This window comes from Vanacampus margaritifer, chromosome 1 (assembly GCF_051991255.1).
Source record: "Vanacampus margaritifer isolate UIUO_Vmar chromosome 1, RoL_Vmar_1.0, whole genome shotgun sequence".
Classification (NCBI taxonomy): Eukaryota; Metazoa; Chordata; class Actinopteri; order Syngnathiformes; family Syngnathidae; genus Vanacampus; species Vanacampus margaritifer.
In genome coordinates, this window is record NC_135432.1 from 53,935,959 (window position 1) to 53,957,790 (window position 21,832).

The following is a 21,832-nucleotide window of genomic DNA, read 5'->3' on the forward strand; positions in this document are numbered from 1 at the left end:
AGCTACTCATTAGCCGCTCCGGTGGTTCTTCCTAGCCGTTGTTGTTATTAGCCACTCCAGCAAGTTCTTGCTAGCCACTACCGCTAGCTGCTGCTAGCCATGCTGTTCGTTCACGCCAAATAATAATTGGTAGTGATTGGTGGTAGGCTTGTGCATGTACTTCTGAATTGTTGCATTCTATTAGTTCACCACTAGATGATACTAAATATTACACACTGCTTTTTAATGCTAACGTAATGTACAACTCGATAGACAGGCTAACAGAAATCATCAGGGCTGTTACGGTCAGGTTCAAACCACTCCTACTTTAACACTAACAGTGCAGCAACACATACAAGCAGAGAACATAGTACATAACAGGCTCACAGGCATATATTTTTCTGCTCTGTGGGAACAACAACTTTTACTAGAGCTTAGTTGGACTTATGTTGCGGCTCAACTCTAAATTATGACTTTTTCTTTTTTTTTAATTTCTCAGATTTTATGGGCTTTTCTAATGTGATGCATTAATCACATTGTTCACCTCATAGCCTCTGCAAATGAATCGACAAATGAGGAGAGGAGCAGTGGTGCCGCACCGCACCCCCTCGTGTCTTTCCGTCATTACTCTACGCTCAGTCCTCTTCTTTTAGTCTGCATACATTTAGGCGGGTACATTTACACAGTAAAAAGAAAAAATTATGTAAGTATTATATTTATTTAAATGTGCATGTGAAATTTGATGGCAACCAGACAGGTGGGATAGGCTCCAGTTTGCCACCCTAATGAGGACGATCGCTGTAGAAAATGGATTGATGATTGAATGAATACAAGTGCAATAGACGTCAGATTTCCTTTCTGCGACTCTTTTATGTGGAAATTTAAAATCACATAACAATGACTTCGCCCACACATATTCACGAGGCTATGATTAGCTGTATTGGTGGCACAGGATATCATCATTTACACAGCCTACTCATCATCATGGAAAATAGCTGGAAGATATATTGCTACATCCTCCATACAGATGCATACATACTTCTATTTAAAACGGCATGACACCTTTTTTGTTATGATCCTTTTTCGTCATTTTGTTTATTGAAGTCAGGTTCTACATTCGCCATGTACTTCCCTGGTCAACTGTCTGGACCATATGCACATTTTATAATTATACTACTACTGAGTTAGGCCGTCCATCTCTTGTCTCTTCCCGTCGATGATGGATGCCCACATTTTCAGCAAGTGCCCACATTTTCGACATGTGCTTTATAACGCGAAGCCTCGAAAAAAATACATCGACTGAGAAGGACCGTTTCTACTACCCCCGATCGATGGATGAAAACTGGCTTCGCATTTTAACGCATTCAACAAAAATGTGGGCACTCGCAGAAAATGTGGGCATCCATCAACGACGGGAAGAGATGACAGGGGTGCCCACCTCTAAATAAACAGTGCCAACTGTTAGCTTAGCATGCTGCAAAAATTCAACTCAGAAAAGCATTACCAAGGTGTTTTAGCTCAACTATTTGAAATTTCATGGCACGAATTAATAAAAAACGGACTAAAATGTTTACATGTGTCTTAAAAAAGCTTTTTACAAACAGACTAACTCTCTAATTTTGATTTTTACAAAATTATCTTACTCTCTTTTCATTCTATCCCTCTAATTTTATACTAGTTATCCTGTTCAGGTTGATGAATTTGGACAGACTCTTTATTTTTAAATAAATAAATTGTCAGGATTTTTTATGTGCTTCTTTTTCCTCTGTTTCATCACAAGCAAACGAGTTGTGTCTTCCTTTTCAATTGCAACGGTTTAAACTGTCATCTATGATAAAGGTTTCTTAAAACTTGAAGCAGTGTTTCCAGTTCAAAACCCAAATTAGAAATGTGGTTACTTACTAAAAGAATCATGTATTTCCATAACGGCCGTCAGCCCTTACAAATGTGAGACCATTTCAAATGGAACTAAACAAGTTCTCCTGTGGTGTGCGGCGTATTGCCACAAAGCATTGTTGCAACAAATACTCAACCAAACGAATGTCTTTACACACAACATAGATGGCATTAATTATATATGAGACTCATTTCAGATTAATACTACTCTGACAGCACTTAGTAGTATGATCATATAGTCTGCTAGCATGCTAACAACATAAAGCTAAGCTCTTTCTTGTGGTCAATGTGGCGCTCACCACACTTTAGTAAAGAGAGCACTAATACAATTCTACAGCCCAAATGGAAACAGCACAAAATGCTACTAGTACACGCACACACATTCACACACTAGGCTGCAAAAGGACAGTAGTGGTGCCCAAAATCAGCAGGTGCCCCCTTGTGAAATGGGCTGGAAAGTGTTTATTTCTGCCTCTCTCAAGGACTTGAAAGCTTGGTGCCACAAAGCACTGTGTAGTTTGCATAGATTTAGTTTCTACCCAACTCAAATCACAATGAACAGTGTGCAACACCACACCTTAAATATACTGTATACACAAATTAATCCACTGTTGCTACATTGTGTATAAACAACCCACAGGCAGACAGGCAGTCCAGACGGGAGGAGGAGCTGAGGGATATCATATCATGTTTCCATGATTTAACAATTCCTTACCAATCATTCCAATTCATTTAGTTAACTGTAAAACTCAAGACAACGTGGCCTTCCTGTTGGCAGGTGATTATTTAGTGCAGTGCAGTGTGTTTCCAATTAAGTGGATTTTAACAAGGGAGTGTAATTTTAACTGCCCCCCCCCTCAACATGGGTGTGAAAGTGTTTCTCCATAGGGAGTGAGAATGTAATGAACCTCGGTGAAAAGGTTCACACTGCTAATTGTGCATTTTACTACAACCGATGAAAGACCTCGTACTCGTAGGCTCATACTTTTTGAAGATGATTTATGAAGATTTTAAGACAAAAATTGATACAATTTCTCATTCTTAAATTTTCTCCTCTGAGTTGTTTACATCTTCAGTGTCAGCTTTGTTATCTGTTGCTTTATTCAATTAACTATACGTGGCGCACAAACTACATTACACTTGAGTGACTGATTGCATTTGGCTCATTGGAATCAGCTTTTACCATTTTCTTTACTGAACTTTAAATTGTCAAGCATTCCTTTATTGCCTTGTCATGTGTTGTTCTCAGTAGACTCAATTTTAGAAGGCACTAACTCAATCAAGTCGCACCATTTTTGGAGGAAGTGATGTTTCTGCCATAGCAACATTTCAAAGGACAAAAATGGTGACTTGCGGAACAAAGTGTATCAAAGCACATTTTTATATTCACATTGGAACAAAATACAAAGTAACATGTCTGTATCTGGGAACAACTAAAATGTAACATTAAGTGGGATGATGTTTCACAAGAAGAATGGACAATATGAACAATGAACAATAATTGAGACATTGTATACTGTATGTGTGTATGTAAGCTCAACAAATTCTTCCACTCCAAACATCCCAGCATGCAAGCTTTTATAAACCACGTTGTCTGAAACACAAGACTTAGACCAAGGGTGTCCAAAGAGCCACAAAAATTGAAGGATGCAAGAGCTATTTGGATTTTTTAAAACTTTAATTTATCAAGCTAAAAAGCTTTCTACAAGGCAAATAATTAGGGATAGACCGATTATCTGTGCCGATATTTGCAATTTTGGCAAATATCGGCCTTTTTCACAAGTCTGAAGGCCAATAAAGCTGGTAGCTCACTGAGCGGTGAATGCTTGCAAATGTAGCAAATTTGGGGTTTTCAACCTGATTCGTAAGATGTTCACAGACAGTTTTTACTTGTTGTTGCAAAGACATTTTATCATGGTTCAGACAATTTTTCACTGTCTGCGAAGATCTTTTTAAACTGACGAAAACCCCAAATTAGCTACATTTGCATGCATTTGTCTCCGCGAGATACAGAGAATTTTTCATTTATGTATTTATTTATATTTTTACTTTACAAAAGATGTTGCTGACACTGAGAACCCTACACTTCTTATTTTTAAAAATTAAGAAATTATGTTGGAATTTTGGAAAACTTTATTCCAGTAGAAAAAATTAGAGAGCTATTCACTTGTTCACAGTGTTTCATTTTAGTGAGCACATATTAATGACCCTGGAAGCTCCTGGCAATTTGTGTTATAATTATAAAACAAAGCTGTCTATTCTTTTTATGTTTAAAATTAAACGAAAAACCTTAAGTGTTAAATATTTGAAAAGTTAACTTAAACAAACATCCTTAATGGCATTTAAACAGTTTTTTTTTTTTTTTTTGACACTTATATTTTCTCTTTTACTGTAAATAAATATCAACTTGAAATATCGTCCTCCTTGACTACTAATAAACGGTATCGGCCCTGAAAAAAAAAACTTATCGGTTTATCACGACAAATAATTTAGGATAAAAAAAAAAGATTTTGGGGTAATTGAGACCCTGTAATCCACCAGAAAATATCAGCCCCTACCCCTACAGCAGCTGAAACCCATCTCTACAGTCCAAAACAAAACAGGAGCAATCTGTCATAAACTGGCCATTTTTAAAGCAGTTACTTGGGAATCATTCGTGTGATATTTTTCCAATGTTATGAAGGGAACTATTGTTACTTGTTTAATTGTAAATAGTTCATTTGTATATTTAGAACATCTACAGAACATAAAACAAATTTATTGGTAGCAGATGTTATTTTTAGTATAAACAGCGGGCCGCATTAATTTCTGATCATGCGAGCACAGTAATAGGGTTCTAATTGTGTGTGTGCATGTGTGTGAATTTGTTAGATGGTAAGTGATTTTCCTCAGCCTTACTACTGTTGCACAGTGTGATCCAGCTCTTATTTGGACTGTATGAGGAGCCTGTCCTTTTCCACATTCTGGATGTACTTTAATGACTCTTTGTGATAAAAAAAAATGTCTGGGACAGTAGGTCAATGTATAAGGGGGTGTTACTGGGCACAAAACTGGCCACAAACACAAGGAAGCCATTGTGATTGTGTGTGTGCGTGTGTGTTGTTTGCAATCAGACACACCCTCCAACATCTCTTTTCATGTGTTTAAATACGGCAGATGACATGAAAGCCCAGCTTACAACAAAGACAAAAGAAATTACACAGGAGAGGTGACGGAAGGGCGGTGTAAAGATAAGGCATGAAAAAAAAATCTAAGGCTTTTAATTGAACACGACAATTGTGATTCAAGTGATAGTAAGCAACTTCCCAAGGTCCTTACTAATGAGAAATCAATAACAATGTGTGACCCAACCTCTTGCACCAATGTTAGTAAAGGCAGACTTTAAGCACCTGACTGAGCTTCACTTACAATTTATATATGGGTAACAGTATTAAGACACACCTCCTGAGTCCTAATCAATAATTTGTTCAATAAAGGGATGGGCAAGATACCTTAGTTCCTCTCAGAATCTTTTTATCTGTTTACACAGCAATTGAAAATTACAGTATATATATATATATATATATATATATATATATATATATATATATAAGGATTAAAAAATACTTTAGATTTCACATATCCATGGACATGTATTCAACATAATGCTAAAATAAGACACAGGAGGTCGAGCAGTAGTTGGCATGTCAACGCAAACATTTTCTTTGCCACCACTAGTCTAAATACAGCAGTCTGATTGGTATTGCGTTTGTGGAATTTGAATTAAGCAAAATTCACCCCCTTTTTATCAAACTCAGGGGGCGGCCATTTTGCCACTTGCAGTCGACTAAAAATGACATCACAGTTGTTCAGGGCTCAGGTAAAGGCCAATCACAGCTCAGCGAACGTCACATGACCAAGCTGAGCCGTGATTGCTCGTTACCAGAGCCCTGAGCAACTGTGACTACGCTTACATGCAGGCAAATAACCCTTTTAGAATCCAAATTTTGGCAATATTCGGGTTTTGTAAGGCCATGTAAACAGGCTTTTATTTGGATTTTTGGAAATCTGAGTAAAAGCCCTGGGTTACCCGTTTCATAATCGGAATTCTTGCTCATATAAACGCATTTGAAATATCTTGATCGAGGCAATGTTTTTTCACTGTGCGCATACTCACTATTTTCTTCTTCATCTTCTTTTCTTCTTCTTCTTCCCTTATTTGATTCGTAAGGAATCTTGGTCTATGCAGTCACGACTTGTATGCGCAGCTGCGTCCGACTTGCTAAAGGAGCCACCGTTGAATGCATTGATTTCTCCGCTGCATTTTCACGTTATTTTGTGTCTCTACGGCAAAAACGCCACAGTTTGTGCCTATATACACATACAATAAATACAAGTATAAGTGTGTACTTCTAGCATGTAACCCACCGGAAATACTCAAGTCGTTAACTCTTTGACTGCCAAAAACGTTAAATAACGTTTAGTAAAATCCTATGGAGGAGTGCCAAAGACGTTAAAAGACGTTTGTTTCAAAACAGAGGTGAAACTAACCATTTTCTATTGTTGATTACTCAGAAACGGAATAAGGTAGAAACAAACTTTTTTTTTCTGATTAAAGATGAGAGTCCAATCTTTTATTTGGTAGTACGTGTGTTTCCATAGTCCAAACACATAATTTTCTGTGGACCTTGAAAGATCAGTCAAAATGCATAAATCGGCTGGCACTGGCGACATCCCTTTTCTGAAAACGTCTGGCAGTCAAAGAGTTAATAAACATGACGCTCACAGCAAAGAACCACACTTTTGGAGAAAGACTACTTATTTAGCGTGGTGAGTGACATAAATAAAATGTCTTTTATCAAATGTATAGTAAGTCAAAAGCGGAAATGACATTATTTACGCAATTACATTGTCCGCGCGTCGCGGTCCGAACGGGTTATTCCAATCGAGCACAAATGAGCATATTAACGGGAGTAACTTTTCCCGCCACGTATGTAAACGTGTTACCTCGATTGTTTCAGAAACCGGAATTCTGACCTTAACCCGAATATTGACTGCATGTAAACGTAGCAAGTGGCAAAATGGCCGCTCCCTGAGATGGATTCAAACGGTGTTTAGACTAGTGGCGGCATAGAATATATTATTGCAAAGAATACTTTGGGGTTGACTTCCTCTTTAAGGCTAACTTGTTAACTTTTGTTTGAAAACAAGACATGACTTGGGGAAATGTGACTGACGACAGAAACTATGAACCAACAGACTGACAGAGCAGGAAACTAAAGACAAGCAAACTGACAATTAAGACGACAAGCTAACTGATTAGTAGACACAAGGGACTGGGTTTATGACAACGCGTGGAAATGAAAACGAGTGCATAAGACAGGATGTGAGCATGAAACAACACTAGTCAATGATGTTGACTGTATGCTTTGCTTTCCAATAAATCATGAAGATACCCAAAGGACAGTTTCTGGAATGTCCCTATTTTCACTTTGTCTAGGTGTCCCAGCACTTGTGTTCATAGTGTTCTTCTTATATCTGTTGGACAATAAAATAATGAATGCTAATGTTGCTCATACATAATGCTAGCGATCTGCAAAATCTGCCAAAGAATTACTAACATTTTCATGTTATTGTGATCTTGTGTAGCACAACGGCCAATCTAGTTCAGACCAGAAATACTTAGATTCCAACAAATCCCCATTATCAATGACACCTTTGCTCGTAGCCTTTTGAGATTGTTGGAGATGCATAATTAGATACCGTGTTGATTGTCAAGAAGATACGCTTGGCTAACTAGAACCCAGCAAAAGGGTGATGAGAGGATGGAAAGCTGCACAGCCGCGTTTCATCGATCTATGATGACTTGCAAAGATAAGCATGGACGCTCCGCCTCCCAAGGCTCCCAATGGAGCGCCTATAAACGTGTATCTCCATGAAAGAAGTTCTGACTATAATGAGAAGTGTTATCAAAGGGTTGGAGGTATTTTTGGTATTGCAAGCGGTCAAGAGAAAATGAAAGGAGGAGAATGCTTCTCATACATTTGCTGCATGAATAACAATGCATTCTGTCGCACGCATGCTGATTGATTGTCTAAGGAGACAAAACCTGTTTCTTATCAGCTCATTGATCCATGTGACAGACAAACCTTTTACTTACTGAGAACCTGACAGCAGGAAACCACATTAAATTGCATTAAAACACTAAAACCTGAATACACAACACTGAAACAGATGAGGATCAAAATAATAATTTATAATACCATAATAGTGTATTATAAATGGGCAAAACAAAAATCAATATAGTCCATTAGTATATAGCACTTTGCGTCATATTTTATCAATAGCTGTAAACTGTAATTCAAACTATTAACAAATGTTTGAACAGAAGGTGTAAAAGCAATATTCGTGGAGCATCATATTGATGTTTGTTCATGTCTTTGTTAGTTAGCAGGCGACTTCCTGGTTCATGTAGGATGACGAACAGATGGGAGGTGCATTTACGATGCTCGTGAGGGGGGTTGGTGAACATTTTGTATTGATGCCAAATGTCAAAAAAGGTCATGGAAGCTAGTGGCCTATAAGATGGAGAACAGACGGGAGCGGCCAGCATGATTCTTTGATTTGGACGTTCCAATGGTAGCAGAGTTAAAATGAATAATTAATGCACCCTTACCCTGAAATGAAATATAATTGGTTGTTCCTTTATGCAGCATTCCTGTTAAAAAGGCACATAAAAACAAACAAGGCTGAATAATAACTACATAAGTATAATAACAACTATTTAGTTTGTGTACCATATTTTTTCATGCTACTAGCTAGAGATAGTGAGTTTTTGAAAACTAAGCTAATGACGGCAAAAATACAGGTGGGCGGAAGAAAGTCAGATTTTACTGATGTTTAACATCACCAGTTTTGAATCGGCGAGGAAAGACTGAACAGTTGCCAAGGAAAAGATGAAGACTTTTGTGGCCTTCATGATACCCTGTCCTTACTTCAGTGTTTGTTCTTAACACGTTGCAGAAGATAAGCATTAATGCTAAGCATCTTTAGAAAACCAATTTCGATGTTTACATTTTAGTTCAGTACCACAGATTTATAAAATATATGTCTTACATTTGATGTAGGCCCATTGTTGTGTTTTTTATGTACATGTCAAAATGTAGGATTCTTTAATTGCTGGAATGGCAGCTACTTGCCATGCTAAGCGCTATTTAGCCTTGAGGCTTATGTTAGGCAAAGAAGTTAATGCTGATTTAACTAGTAAGCCAAGATGACCATTATTCTGGGTCATGAGTGAAACAGGCTTGGTTTTATTTCTGCTTGTCTTCGAACATAGTTTTAGCGGTGTAAAAATGTTTGAACTGGGTCGTGACCATACACTGAGTAGTGTTTTTTGATGGCCATATTGTCTTGGGCATTGCATCCAGCATTTCTGTCAATTCTCTCAACTTTTTAGCCCTCATTTTGGTATCTCTAAAAGAGATTGAAAAATGTATAACTAGCAACGTGACAAGTGGCTGCCATGTTTGTGGAATTTTCTTCTGTAAAATGCAAGTAATGAGCACTTCACTTCTAATTCAGGAAAAAAACTATTGGTGACTAAACCATGTGACCTAGTGTAATCCCTAAACTGCTTGTCTCGTGAATAATGTTCCGTTTGCAATATTTGAAGGGGAAGTCAAATCATAGCAAGTGGCCGCACCCTTAGATAGATAAAAACAAAAGAAGTAAACAAGATTTTGAAAATGACATCACGGATGCTCAGAGCTCTCAGGTCACGACCAATCACGGCTAAACTGTTCCCTGGGTTTGGTCATCTGACATTAGCAAACTGAGCCATGATTGGTTGTAACTTGTTACCTGTTTCATGAGCAAAAGTGATATCATCGTCAGTCGACTGCAAGTGGCAAAATGTGTTTTTAATGGTATTAATTATACATGAAAAATAATGACGTTTTCACTTTAATTGTAGACTAATTATACTACTGATAATGGCTAAATGAGTCAAGTATCCCTTTAAACTACTATTACTTGTACTAATAATATAATATATACATGTATTTATAGAAAAACACGTAATTAATTCTTCTTCTTTTTATTATTATTATTATTATTATTCGTATTATTATTATTAGTATTATTAAAGGTGACACAGCAGGAGGCTTTCGCTGTAACCGAAATTGAATGAAACCATAATTAACACCATGACTAGAAACACCTGTGTCTTTCTACTTAACTGTATATATGCTACTGTTTTCATGAGTGCTAAAATAAGTAGCGGAGTTCAAAAAGTCATTAATATAAATTTAATTCCCGAATACGTTCGCGCGTGTTGTCATGAATTGAACGGGAGAAAAGGTTAGAAGAGAAGCAAGTAGCTGCCCCCCCCCCCCCCCCCCCCTCTTCATGCTGTCCGCGGGAAGGAGGAGTTTAACCCCACAATGTCTGGGAGGAGTCGGCTTGTTCTCCGCGCTCTCCGTCCTGTCTGGATGAAGCAATAAGACCCGTGGAAGTAACATAGCGAGCTAACCCGCTGTTTTTGTTGCTTCTAAATACAACAAACTTATGTTTGGACGCCGTGAGGAGGTTTACAGTTTGTCTGAGTGGAGGAAACACTAAACGGTGAGTGTGCAACTTAACTATCACGCGCGCTTTGTTTGGTGCCATTTAATGAGCATATCGTCAAGAAGTGCAAATCTGTTAATGCTCTTCAAATTGTTATCCGCTGTAAGGGAGTTATTTATTTTTTTTATTGCAACTTCTGCATTGCTAGGCAAAACATGATGATTAACTATGTTTGACCAACAAGTGTTTCAGCGCAGGCTCAGTTTTCATCGGTCGACACAGCTAAAATAAACTTTTATTAATACTCACTTTAACTGTGTCTGTAGTCACATTTGTGCACAGCACACTTGCAATCTAGTCATTGAAATATGTGGATTTATATCGCAAAGGGGATCATGAATAAAAGTCCATGTAATGTGTAATGCAGCATAGTGGGTTAGTGGTTTGGCTATCTGCCTCACTGGTTCGAATGGTTTTCGAGTTTGGGCTTCCTGTGTGGATATTGCACCCTATGCTTGCGTGGCACACCCCCTAAGAACATTTTTATTTTATTTTTTTACCTGAAAGTACTCATTTTCCAAAGGTGAATGTAAAATGGTTGGTTGTTTTCACAGTAGGCTATGTGCCCTGTGAGTGACTGCTGACCATTCCAGGGTGTTCCCCGCCTCTGCCCAAATTCAGCAGCAGCTCCCCCATGTCAAAAATAAGCATGGGCATGATAGAAAAATAAATGGATGGTCTTGATGTGTATTTAGGAGGTTATTCCATTCAAATATTAGCTCAGGAGATGATGAATTTAGCCAATAGTGATGTCTGTCACTCTCTTCCCGTCTGATTTATGGGAGCGTTGGCCCTTGCACTCAATCACAGGACTTGGCCACTAGTTGTATTAGAATGTGATTTAGTAGCTTTCTATTGTTGTTTGGCTGTGTGCTGCTTGCAAAGGCTCTCACGACCCATACAGAGCCAACAAAAGGGCAGCATCTCCCCCGAAGTGAGGAGCCTGACCAGAGCAAACAGAGCCAGGAAGGGCTGCCTTTTGGCATTTTGGCCCATTTTCACCTTGGCAACCCTCAACTGTGACAGGTCCACCTTTTGAACCACACGGCTAAAATGGTGTAAAAATAAAAGCACTGGCTAATGTTTGGGAGTAATCTCTTTAAAGGTTCTCCTTGGACACCATCCAGTAATGTGTGCTGATTCACTCTTTTGGGATATTTATGTCCTAATTAGCATCATTAGTGATCAGTTTATGAGGCATAGAAGTTGTGGGAATAGTGTTTACCTCATTTGCACTGGAATTGGACTGAGCCGGCACAAGCGCCGGAGTAAGATAGTAAACAATGTCTGTTAGGAGAGACCAGCCTCATTGGTTGTGGCTAATGGACCATAAAGAAATCGTAATCGACTTCCATAATTGTTGTATTTCTTGTGTGTGTATGTAGGTGCTCTCTGTTTTAACTGTGGAAACTAAACTTGGCGGATCAGAAGTTGTGGCACCATGTTCTTATTTTTGTCTATGTGGTTCACATTTTTGAGGTGAGGAAATGTTATCCACCACACGGAACATGATGTTTGTATTATTTCATTTTTCCTTGTGACGGCGATTGAGTGTGACCCGTAATTTCCTTCTAGTGGAAAGCATGTGATCCTTCTGGTTCTGTTTTTGTGACAGGAGGAGGTCTGTTGTCAAATATAACTTGACTCGTGACAAAAAAAAAAAAGAAAAAGAAGAGGGACATAATGTCAGGCAGCCATCTTTCTCTGTGGGTGGTCGCGGACGTTTGAAGCAGTGACATCATTACCACATAAACTTCCCTCATGCAAATCGCTTCTGTTGTTTTTGTCAGTTCATTTAGTGTGAATTACGCATGGTAGTGCAGGCTAATGGATGATGGAAAATAACTTTTCTTCTCTTTTGATGTCTGTGTGGCCAGTAGGATTTTTTTGGGATTATTCCAACGCTTCTGCAGCCTATTAGGAAGTTTGAACCGCCATTAATTCTGAAGTTGCCAATGTTTCTTGTCTTCTCCCCTCTGCATTTTTCTCCATATATGGCAAGGTGTGCATGTCACTTATCAGGCATGGCTAACATCAGGGTGTCATCCTTGAAGGTGGAGGTGGTGCACCCATCTTGAAGACTGATTTAACATGAATTCATTGGGACTAAATGGTTACAATGCATTGTCCTTTTATGGCTTCCAGGTTGTTTTTGTAGCGTAGCCGGCCGAGTGAGGCCGGTGTGATGGCGACTTGTGTGTTTCTATTTTCCACTGCTGTGGTTTGGATTCTATTTGTCTTGTGTTCATGCAGCAGCATCTGGAGAGGTTGCTATAAAAAGAAGCTTAACTAGAGAGTGGTGCTGACAGCATCTTGGCCCAAGACTTGTCATTTAGCAAGTGAAGGTCACCTAAAAGGCACATGACTAGCTTTGACCTGAGTTTGCACACAGTCACCCTGATAGGACTTCTATTTTACTTGATGCATAATTCAGTGACTCTGAAACTTTATTTGAAAGTTTCTGTCGCAAGCTGCGTTTGTGGACCCACACTCACGCATGTGTCCACCTTGAGAGGCTTTACACAGTCAAGCCGCACTTCGGGTATCTGCGGCTGCATAAACAGAAACCTTCTGTCCAAGCTCAGTGGCGCAGCAAGGTCTGATCCGGCAGAACAAGGTTCGCCCAGTCGTGCTCTCTTAACAGCCTCAAGCCTTTGGGGGAGATTAACGCACACCTTCAGGGTCACCTGCAAAAAAGAGACGGTCTGTAAGCTGTGCAAAGAAAATGAAGACTAAAAGAGGACGGCGGTTTTAACCATTTGTCAAAGGGTGCAGGATTAAAAGGTTCCAGGTGGATGAATGGAGTTGATGTAGGTGGGGGGGAAAAAGAGGGAGGTATATTTTTGCAGTGACTCAACATCTACAACATTCAGTACACCTGAAGCATCTGATGCGATCCAATACAAGATTTATTTCACAAATCAAATCAGACTTCTTAAGATGATAATGAGTGGTGATTGATGTTCTAATAGAGATGGAAATGTGGTTTTAGTTTGCAGTGGCATTGAACCGTACTGCGTCATGCTGGGGGCTGTACCTAATTGTTGTTTGACTTTCGGCTCAGTTCCTGTAAGCTTCCCAAAATAGACAACAGAAACACCTCTCAGTCAGTATAATGCAGTACAGTAAAACAATACAGCAAATTGCAGACAAAATAATAAGCCTATCAAATTAAATGACCACATCTTAACTAGCATCTTTGTGAAGGCATTTTTTATTGCATCTGTTTGATTGTGCATCTTACATGAAAATCAGTGTACGTGAAGGAACTATTATGGTTATGATTTATAATAATAATAATTCTTATTATTATAAATGCTATTTATAATGCACTTTATATTTAAACAATCTCAAAAGTGCTACAGAGTAAAAAAAAAAAACTCTAGCGAAAAGCTTTTGCAAAAAAAAAAAAAGTTTTACGATTTTTAATGTCAATAGGCTGTGGAGCCCTCAGGCAGTCCGGGAGAGCATTCCACAGCCTTGAAGCCACCGAGAAGAATTCCCAATTGCCCATAGTGCAGATCTTGAAGGAGGTTTGAGGATGTAGAACGGAGGGTTCTTGAGGAGGCCTTTGGTATGAGGAGTTCTTTGAGGTGTTGCGGGGCATGACCGTGAATGCACTGATGGGTGAGGAAGGAAACCTTGTATTCTATTCTGAGGGACACCGGGAGCCAATGCAGTGATTTCGGATTCGCATTATGGAAATTAACTGTACAGAAAGAGGAACAAGTGCTGGTGTACTGACTCACATATGGGAAGTCGATTTCTTGACATTAATGGAGAACATTGTTCAACGGAGTTATTCTCGAAAAAATGTGTGCTTCTGATAGCTTTTCTTTCAAACATGTTTGCACATCCTTTATGGTAAACCAGTAATCTTGTTTATATATGAACTTCTATGCACCCGCTTGGTGGTTTTAAACCAGCTCACGGGTCAGGTCGATCACAGTGACAATAAAAATCATGATTGATCCATACTTACTTTGTTCCAGTCACCATCAGGTGGCACTTACTATCCATATTGGAAAAGCAAACACAGCTGGTGCGACGGCCAAAGTGCTCACTTTGAGGGTTTCACTTGGCGCCGTGTGTCTTGCATTGTTCGGACAAGATGGATGATGCAAATTTACATTTACTCCACCACGTCCCACCTGCTCATCACGTGGGTGGAGATGGATAGATTGACTTTCCATCTTGAAGATAAAAACTAGGAAGTGTGCGCCTTTTCTGTTGTGTAACACATTAACCTCTGCCAATGTATTTCTCGGTATGAATGATGCTATTTTGGCCGGCTATGATCCATCCATCTATTTTCTGTGCGGTTTATTCTGTTCAGGGTCATAGCAGAGTCTGTAGTGTGGCTTGTCTCAGGTGACATAATGTGAATGACGGACTAACCATGGACTTGTCGGAGGGTGATTGTAAACAGAGCATTAAGTGGGAATTCAAAATGTTACAGCCAACGGAATTACTTTCACGAAGGGCAAGCAGTTAATATCTTCATATTATCTGTTTGTCGTTTGTTTGCATAAAAAAAAAGACTCATTTGCAGACGTGGCAAATCCAGGTTCAGAAAGTAAAAACCCTGACACAGTTTGGCTTTAGCCCCAGGTGCTAGCTAGCTATTTGATTTGCCACCTCTGCTCATTTGTAGAGGGGTGGAGCAAGGGGAAAGGATTAAACCATTCTGTTTACGTGTGTATGCAGATTAAGTATTTATTTTCCCATTGTTGTTCAGTTTGTTCTTGGTGGAGCCAAAAGGCTAACAACAAACAATTTACAATGTTGCACAGTAGCATGACAGACCCAAAGTTCTTGTGAGGGCCTTTGGCCGCAGTTGTTTCAGTATTGTGTTGAAGAGCCTCTTTAACACTTCTGTCCGAGATCAGACGACTCTACACTTGAGCAGGAGGTAGCCTGATATCCAAGCCAGATAATCTCTTTTCTTGATTTCTCACTCCCCAAGCTTTGTCATGTTGGTTCAGTCGTTTGGCATCCGGCCAGTGTCAACACATTCTGGTTGCTTTCGGTCCCTGGCTATCCCATATTGACTCTCTGAACATGCTCAATTAACTCTCTTTCCTTAAAAAAAAAAGGTAAATGTAACCAAAGATCGTGTTTCCTGAAGCGATGCAATCATCAGGCCTTGTTTGGCTGTCAGGCCTCAGCTGTCAGACGGAAGAGGATGTTAGCTCATTGTGAAGAATGTTACGATAAGAACACTCATCTGTCATGTGTTTTTGCAGTAACCAGGGAGAAAATTGGCATCTTGCCTTTTGCCAGGGGATGGGACCTTTTTCCTCAAGTCTTCCTCCTGACAGCCATACTAAATGTATCAAATTATGTGATGCAATAATGAAAGCAATTCCGCTGAGGTTTAATTTGTTTTGTTTTTTTTGCTTTTAAATTGCATTGCGGGCCTGATGAAATTCTCTTTCAGGCTGTGTATGGCCCACGGGCCGTGGGCTCCCCACTGCTGCCTTACATGATACCCAAAGGGTACACAAGGTTTCATATCCAACACAAACATCCAGCTCCACTATTCCGCTGGCAGTGCCAAGGCACAGTCTCTCCTTTCCTATTGCGTAAGAGCTGTTTCAACTTGAGGTGTGCTCCGTCTGCCCAAAGGAGGGGAGGGGGGCACCCATGTTTGTCACTTACACACTGCACCTGTATGGCTAAAAAACACTAGCAGATGAAATTCATTGTTGTTGAATCCTTGAGCAAGTCTCTTGAAAAGCACATTCCTGTGCTGAATACAAACATACACTATTGAATTGGGTTCAAATCTACAGGTCGTAGTTCAGTTTGTGATTATTAGGTTATTTCTTCAAGCTATTGTAAATACCAAACACACATGCGTGTCTGCTGTGCTTGCAGGCGATACTACAGGCTATTTATGGCACTTGACATTCAGCGGTCATTGGAGAAGCTGACTTCCAATTTGTCGGCAGCTCTATGCTAATGTTATTAGAGGTCCTGCAGTCCAGGGAATGAACTGCTTTGTTTTGTCTCTTCTGGTCTTGTTGCCTCTTTCCGAGTACAGATACATTGGTCTCTCTTACAGGACAGTTGGTATTAATTCAAGAAACTCATCAATTTGTCCATCTGTCTGTTTAATATAGAAGTCAGGAGCTAGATGATGGAAAACTATTTGGTGGCTTTTCCAGATGTTTCCAAGTGTCTACAGTTTAGACTGACTCTGTGTGGTAAGAGTGGAACACATGACTCATAACTACAAGGGATGTGCAAAATCAGTCTAACAATTGGCGTGTGTGTATTTGGGGAAATCACTGTGTGTGTGTGGATGAATAAGGGCTGCTGTGGCTCTCTTGGAAAAGGAAATGACGTCACACAAGCATCTGTCTGCATTAACACTTAAGGCCAGACGATTAAAAAGAAAAAACATGTTTTAACTTTTACCTTCTAATATCAAAACGAATCAAACTGAACATCAGTCAGGAACATTTTAGTTCACACTTTTATTATTTTATTATGATTATTAGAAATGACAAAAACTCTGTGAATATCCAGCTAAATTGCTGTTGTCAAACATGAACCAAATTACACATTGTAAAAGGTGGTGAAAAGTAAAAATTGTATAATGGTGTGCTTATGAAATAAGTGACTAGCAAATTTTTACCAGGAAGTTGTTTTGGATGGACTCGCGTGTCTAACCCGGCAATAGCCAGATTGATATTGTGATTCACTCAAGGGAGTTTTCCACTATATCAATCTGGGACTGCTCCACGGTGATTTACGAACATCTTTACCAGCTAAAAATGCACCAAGCGCCTCTCGCATTTCAACATTCAACAATTGTTAATTCTGCAAGAATAGAATTAATTGTAGCATCCATTCGTCCATGTTAAATTTGTTTGTTTGTCCTGTCGGCGCTGGCTGGCTTCCTGGTTTCGTCGCAGATGCCCCAAACACAATGTCGCTCTGTGATTGGTGGTTCGAATCGGTGGAAATCAACAGGCTTAGTACAAGATGTATTCTCGGGAGTTTGTGAACTCACAAATACCCCGAGAATTCATCTTGCAGAGCAAGGTTGTCACGTGTCCACATTTTACGTCTCACTCGCACACACATGCTACAAGAAAACTTACAGTTCAGGCAACAGCCATTAAGGAAACTTTACAATAATAAGTTTTATGCAGCCCCACTAGTGTATTGGGATTAATATTGTCTTTGTGGAATATGACTTAAGCAGCAAAATTCACCCATTTTTATCCACCCCAGGGGGCGGCCATTTTGCCACTTGCTGTCGACTAAAATTGACACCATTGAATTTGAATCTGAATTTCACCTAACCAAACGCAGAAAGCTGAGCCGTGATTGGTTGTTGCCTGGTTGTAAAAAACACAACAAATAACGCAAGTAAGGGCCGCCACACACTTTGTGACACTTTCTGAATCCAACTAGGACCTGACCATTGCAAAAATATTAAGTATTTAAGGATATAAAACATGATTTAAAGTTTCATTAAATTAAAGACAAATATATGGCTACACACTAGCGTCCACTTGGATGAAATGAAGGCCATTGTCATTCATCTTCCCTGGCAATACAATCAAGAACTCGGGATCCTATTTTCACCTATATATTGTTATTGTTGGCATTTATGGTGTCCCAGCTCTCTGCCTGCGTCTGACAGAGACCTTAACTCTAAATAATGATTCTAATAACTGCTATTTTCTTTTGGGTTTATTGCCGTGTCTTGAGCTCCTCTGGAATAATTTTGCGTGCTATTGTGGGGTTCCAGCAACAAGCCCTGTGGTCTGCGCCTCACCTCCTCTTGGAAACTTGTGGTTGCCGTCCTGTGCACTAATAACAATGTTTTAGAGCGCACACGTCCACACTGGTGTGCATAGTCTTCAACTAATAATAACAATGTAGAGACATGCCAGAATCTGGGTTTTCCTGTCAGCTGAGACGGTTGTTATGGTTCAAGGGCCCGAGTGAAAGCTGTACTTATGCAGTCATGTTATATTAATGGCCTTGTGTATCATTGCTCTTGCAGGATTTTCCCTTTTTGTAATTCATTTGCTTGCTTACTGATGATGGCTGAAAGTTTGATAAATGACGTTTTAGTTTTTAATCTCCCTCATGTGCATCCTTCCTTAAATTTGCTTTTTTAGTGTTGCCCAAAATGGCATTAGTCAGTGCTAACAGGGCGAAAGATTTTGTCTTGAATTGTTTTTTTTTGTGTGTTTTTTTGTTTTTTAACAAAGTGAATATTTTGCTGTTACCTAACTCACCACTTCACTGTATTCTGTAGTCTGTGCTGGTCACTGGCATAATGATGGTTAAAGTGGTCACCCCGAAAGTGCGAGGTCACGGGCTCAAATCCAGCTCTGTACATTTTATAAATTACTTTTTTTTACAGGTAATGCAGCCTACAGTGGCAAAACAAAATGAAAACTTGAAAAGGCACAGAAGGGGGTGAAGCGAGGCAGGAACCACGGCCAGTGCATGATTTTGGTCCCGCAATTGACTAATCAAAGCCGTTCACGGCAAAATAGCACTAGTAGGAGAGTTGCTGGTCAGGGCAAAATATCCTCTGCTTTAAAAAAAAAATAGAAATTTCTTATGAAAAAACAATCGCAGTGAATATTTAAACCATCTGCAAGGCATCCCTTCTCCTTTCTGATCTTTTTCACCAGCATGCTTTACTCTATGGCTTTTGGCAAGCCTTGCTATATGCTTTGGCCTGTTATTGGGGGGCCTGGGCCAAAAATCATACACAACATGAAAAATATCAGAATCTTGTCTTTAATGTAGGGTGCATCACAACCAATTTGATGCCGCCTCGCGCTGTTTTCTGCCATGATCATTATTGTGTTTTAATGTGACGTTTGTACTCATTCCCCATCCTCGTCTCCTGGGAGCATTTCAAGGAGCATTTCTAGGAGCACTCTAGATCATTGTGTAGTCGGATAATGTGTGAATGTCTTGACTTTTTCTAGCAACTTTCTGCCTTGGCCGTATTTTTCATCCTTGAAGTTGAATCTGTCTGGGTGTGCTGCATGTCCACCAGTAGATGAGATGAACAGAGGACGGGTTGTAATCAGCCAATCGCCTCAAGGGTTAACTATCCATCTCTTTTCCCTTGTAAGCCCTCCCCCTCTTAGGAGGGCAAGGCAGTGAATAAATACCACCCTTGTCTTCTCATAATGGTAATGGAACAGCTTGACCTCTCATGACCCCTGCTGGTAGCGCATCTGCCTGTCAAATCCCTGTGGGATATCACCAGGCTGCCACATCTGCCCCCCAACCACTAATTTGATCGGTTCTGGAATTTATTTAACTAATTAAGAATTAAAAGTGGGCCATAGTTTTTTGTTTGTTTTTTAGTGTCACAAAAGAGGGCTCAGTTTCTGGTGCCTAGCTGAGTCATGTCAGGCACAAAAAAAACTTGTTGCTGTTATCGGTTTGTATTGACCAAAATCCTCTATGACAAAGCCCCGCCAAAATGAGTATATGAGATTGTTTAGCAAAGAGTTATCTCTTAATGACACAGCACTCGCAGGAGTCGAAAAACTGGTCTTGGTGAGAAAACTGCAGCCTTTGTTGCTTTGTTTATTTTAACACTGCTGGTTAAACACAACGCAGCTTTGTGGAACACCTGCTCTGGATTAGAGGTGATAGCGGCGCCCGACTAATTTCTCGTGATAATTCCCACAGTGAAACTTAATCTCAACTCCAGCCGTTTTGACTGCGCTGTAAAATGTTGAAATTCAAAGCTGTTTCCTCTTGTCGGAAAGACGGATTAATCGACCCTTGGGCAAACACCACATGTTCACGCTACCAATACAATGGTACACATGCATTACTGGGCTAGTTTACCAGTCTGTGCCATTATAGCCCATTCTCCAAGTCTCACCTTTGTTTCATCTCTTAAACTTAAAGATGTCTATATTTTAACAAGCAACCTACAGTCCGATTCCATTGGATATTAATTAAACCAAAGCAGATAACACAAGTGCCCCTTTTATATTGATTAGTCAAGTTAGGTGTTATTAGGAGAGGTCTTTTATTTACACCTACTGCAACATGTTGACTCATACGTCCATGGTGGCCCAAAGTGGAAAAAAATTACTGTTTGTGTGTGTCTCGTAACCAACTGTCTCACCAATCGTATCTACTCCAGAATGCAAGACTGCTCACAATTCTGCCTTATTGGAGTTGTAAACCTCCTATTGACAGGCTTGATAAATCATACCGTTACATATTTTATGTCAACCTCAATCTTGAAGGTTCAATAAAGCCATAGCAGTGATGATTTGATCAAATCATTTATTGCTTTGACCATTTCCCAATTTTTGATCACTCTTACCTCCAGCTGGTTCAGAATGCAGCAGGTAGGCTTCTCACCAAGTCCAATAGGTGGCATCACATCGCCCCAATTTTAGCATCACTTCATTGGCGCCCAGTCTGTTTTTGAAGTGATTCTACTGATTACTTTTAAAGCACGTATGGGACTGGCTCCGAGCTACCTTTCTGGACTTTTGACTGACTATAAGCCAGCCCGTGGTCTTGGATCATTGGGTGCTGAAGGCCTCCCCCGCTTGTTCCAAAGCCAATGCTTAACAAATCTAAAGGTGATAGAGCATTTTCTATCAGAGCACCTCAACTTTGGAACGGTTTTCGACTTTTGGTTGTATCTTTTAAATTAATTATTAAAACTGACTTTTATAGATTGGCTTTTAAGTGACGGTATTTTTTTTCCCTTGCTTATTTTGAATTAACTAGTTTCTTAATTGAATTTATTATTTTTATGTAATTTTATTTTGGTACTTGTTTTAAAATGTGTTCCCTCTTTCACAGTTGAGTTGTTGGAATCCTGTGTTGCCTTTTTTCTTTCTTTTTTTCTTTTTTCTTTCTTTTTTTTTACTGTTGCTGTTATTTTATGTGGTTAGTTTTTTTTGCATTTCATTGGAAACAAATAAAGTTTATGATGATGTTGATTATTGTACTAAGGATTGTTAGTTTCTCTTCTTCAGCAGGAAGCTGTTGACCTCAGTCAGATTTTCAAATTGCGGCTCGGTGCTGTATCCTTTAAATGGGGCACTTCCTTATTAGCGGCTGCATTAAGTACGTTACGTTTAATTGCTGTGGGAAATAGACATGCCTGATTCCATGTAGTCCAAGATGTTGTCTCACCTGATGGATGTTTATGTAACAGACTCCAACCATGGTGCTTTATTTATAAGGCTCTGGTTTAGGTCCTCAATGTGATCATGATGGTAACCTGCTGCTTATCACGTCATCTACTGCTAGCCGCCTGTCTGACTGCATTCAGCGTTAGCATGCACTACTCTAGTTTCATGCACACACAAGAGTA

The 21,832-nt window shown here is 39.6% G+C and overlaps 1 protein-coding gene across 5 annotated transcripts in view; it reads left to right on the forward strand.

Moving 5' to 3' along the window:
• The window catches only part of tiam2a (TIAM Rac1 associated GEF 2a), a 97,303-nt gene that overhangs the window by 16,748 nt on the left and 58,723 nt on the right, over positions 1-21,832 (forward strand). Inside the window, exon 1 of one of the 5 annotated variants that reach the window (XM_077549716.1) lies at positions 10,303-10,479. The exons of 2 other annotated variants lie outside the window; for them this stretch is intronic. The gene's annotated coding sequence lies outside the window, so the exon portion shown is untranslated. Of the gene's footprint in view, positions 1-10,302; positions 10,480-21,832 lie in introns of those variants that run through there. 2 more of the 5 variants (XM_077549300.1, XM_077549629.1) reach the window with 2 other exon arrangements.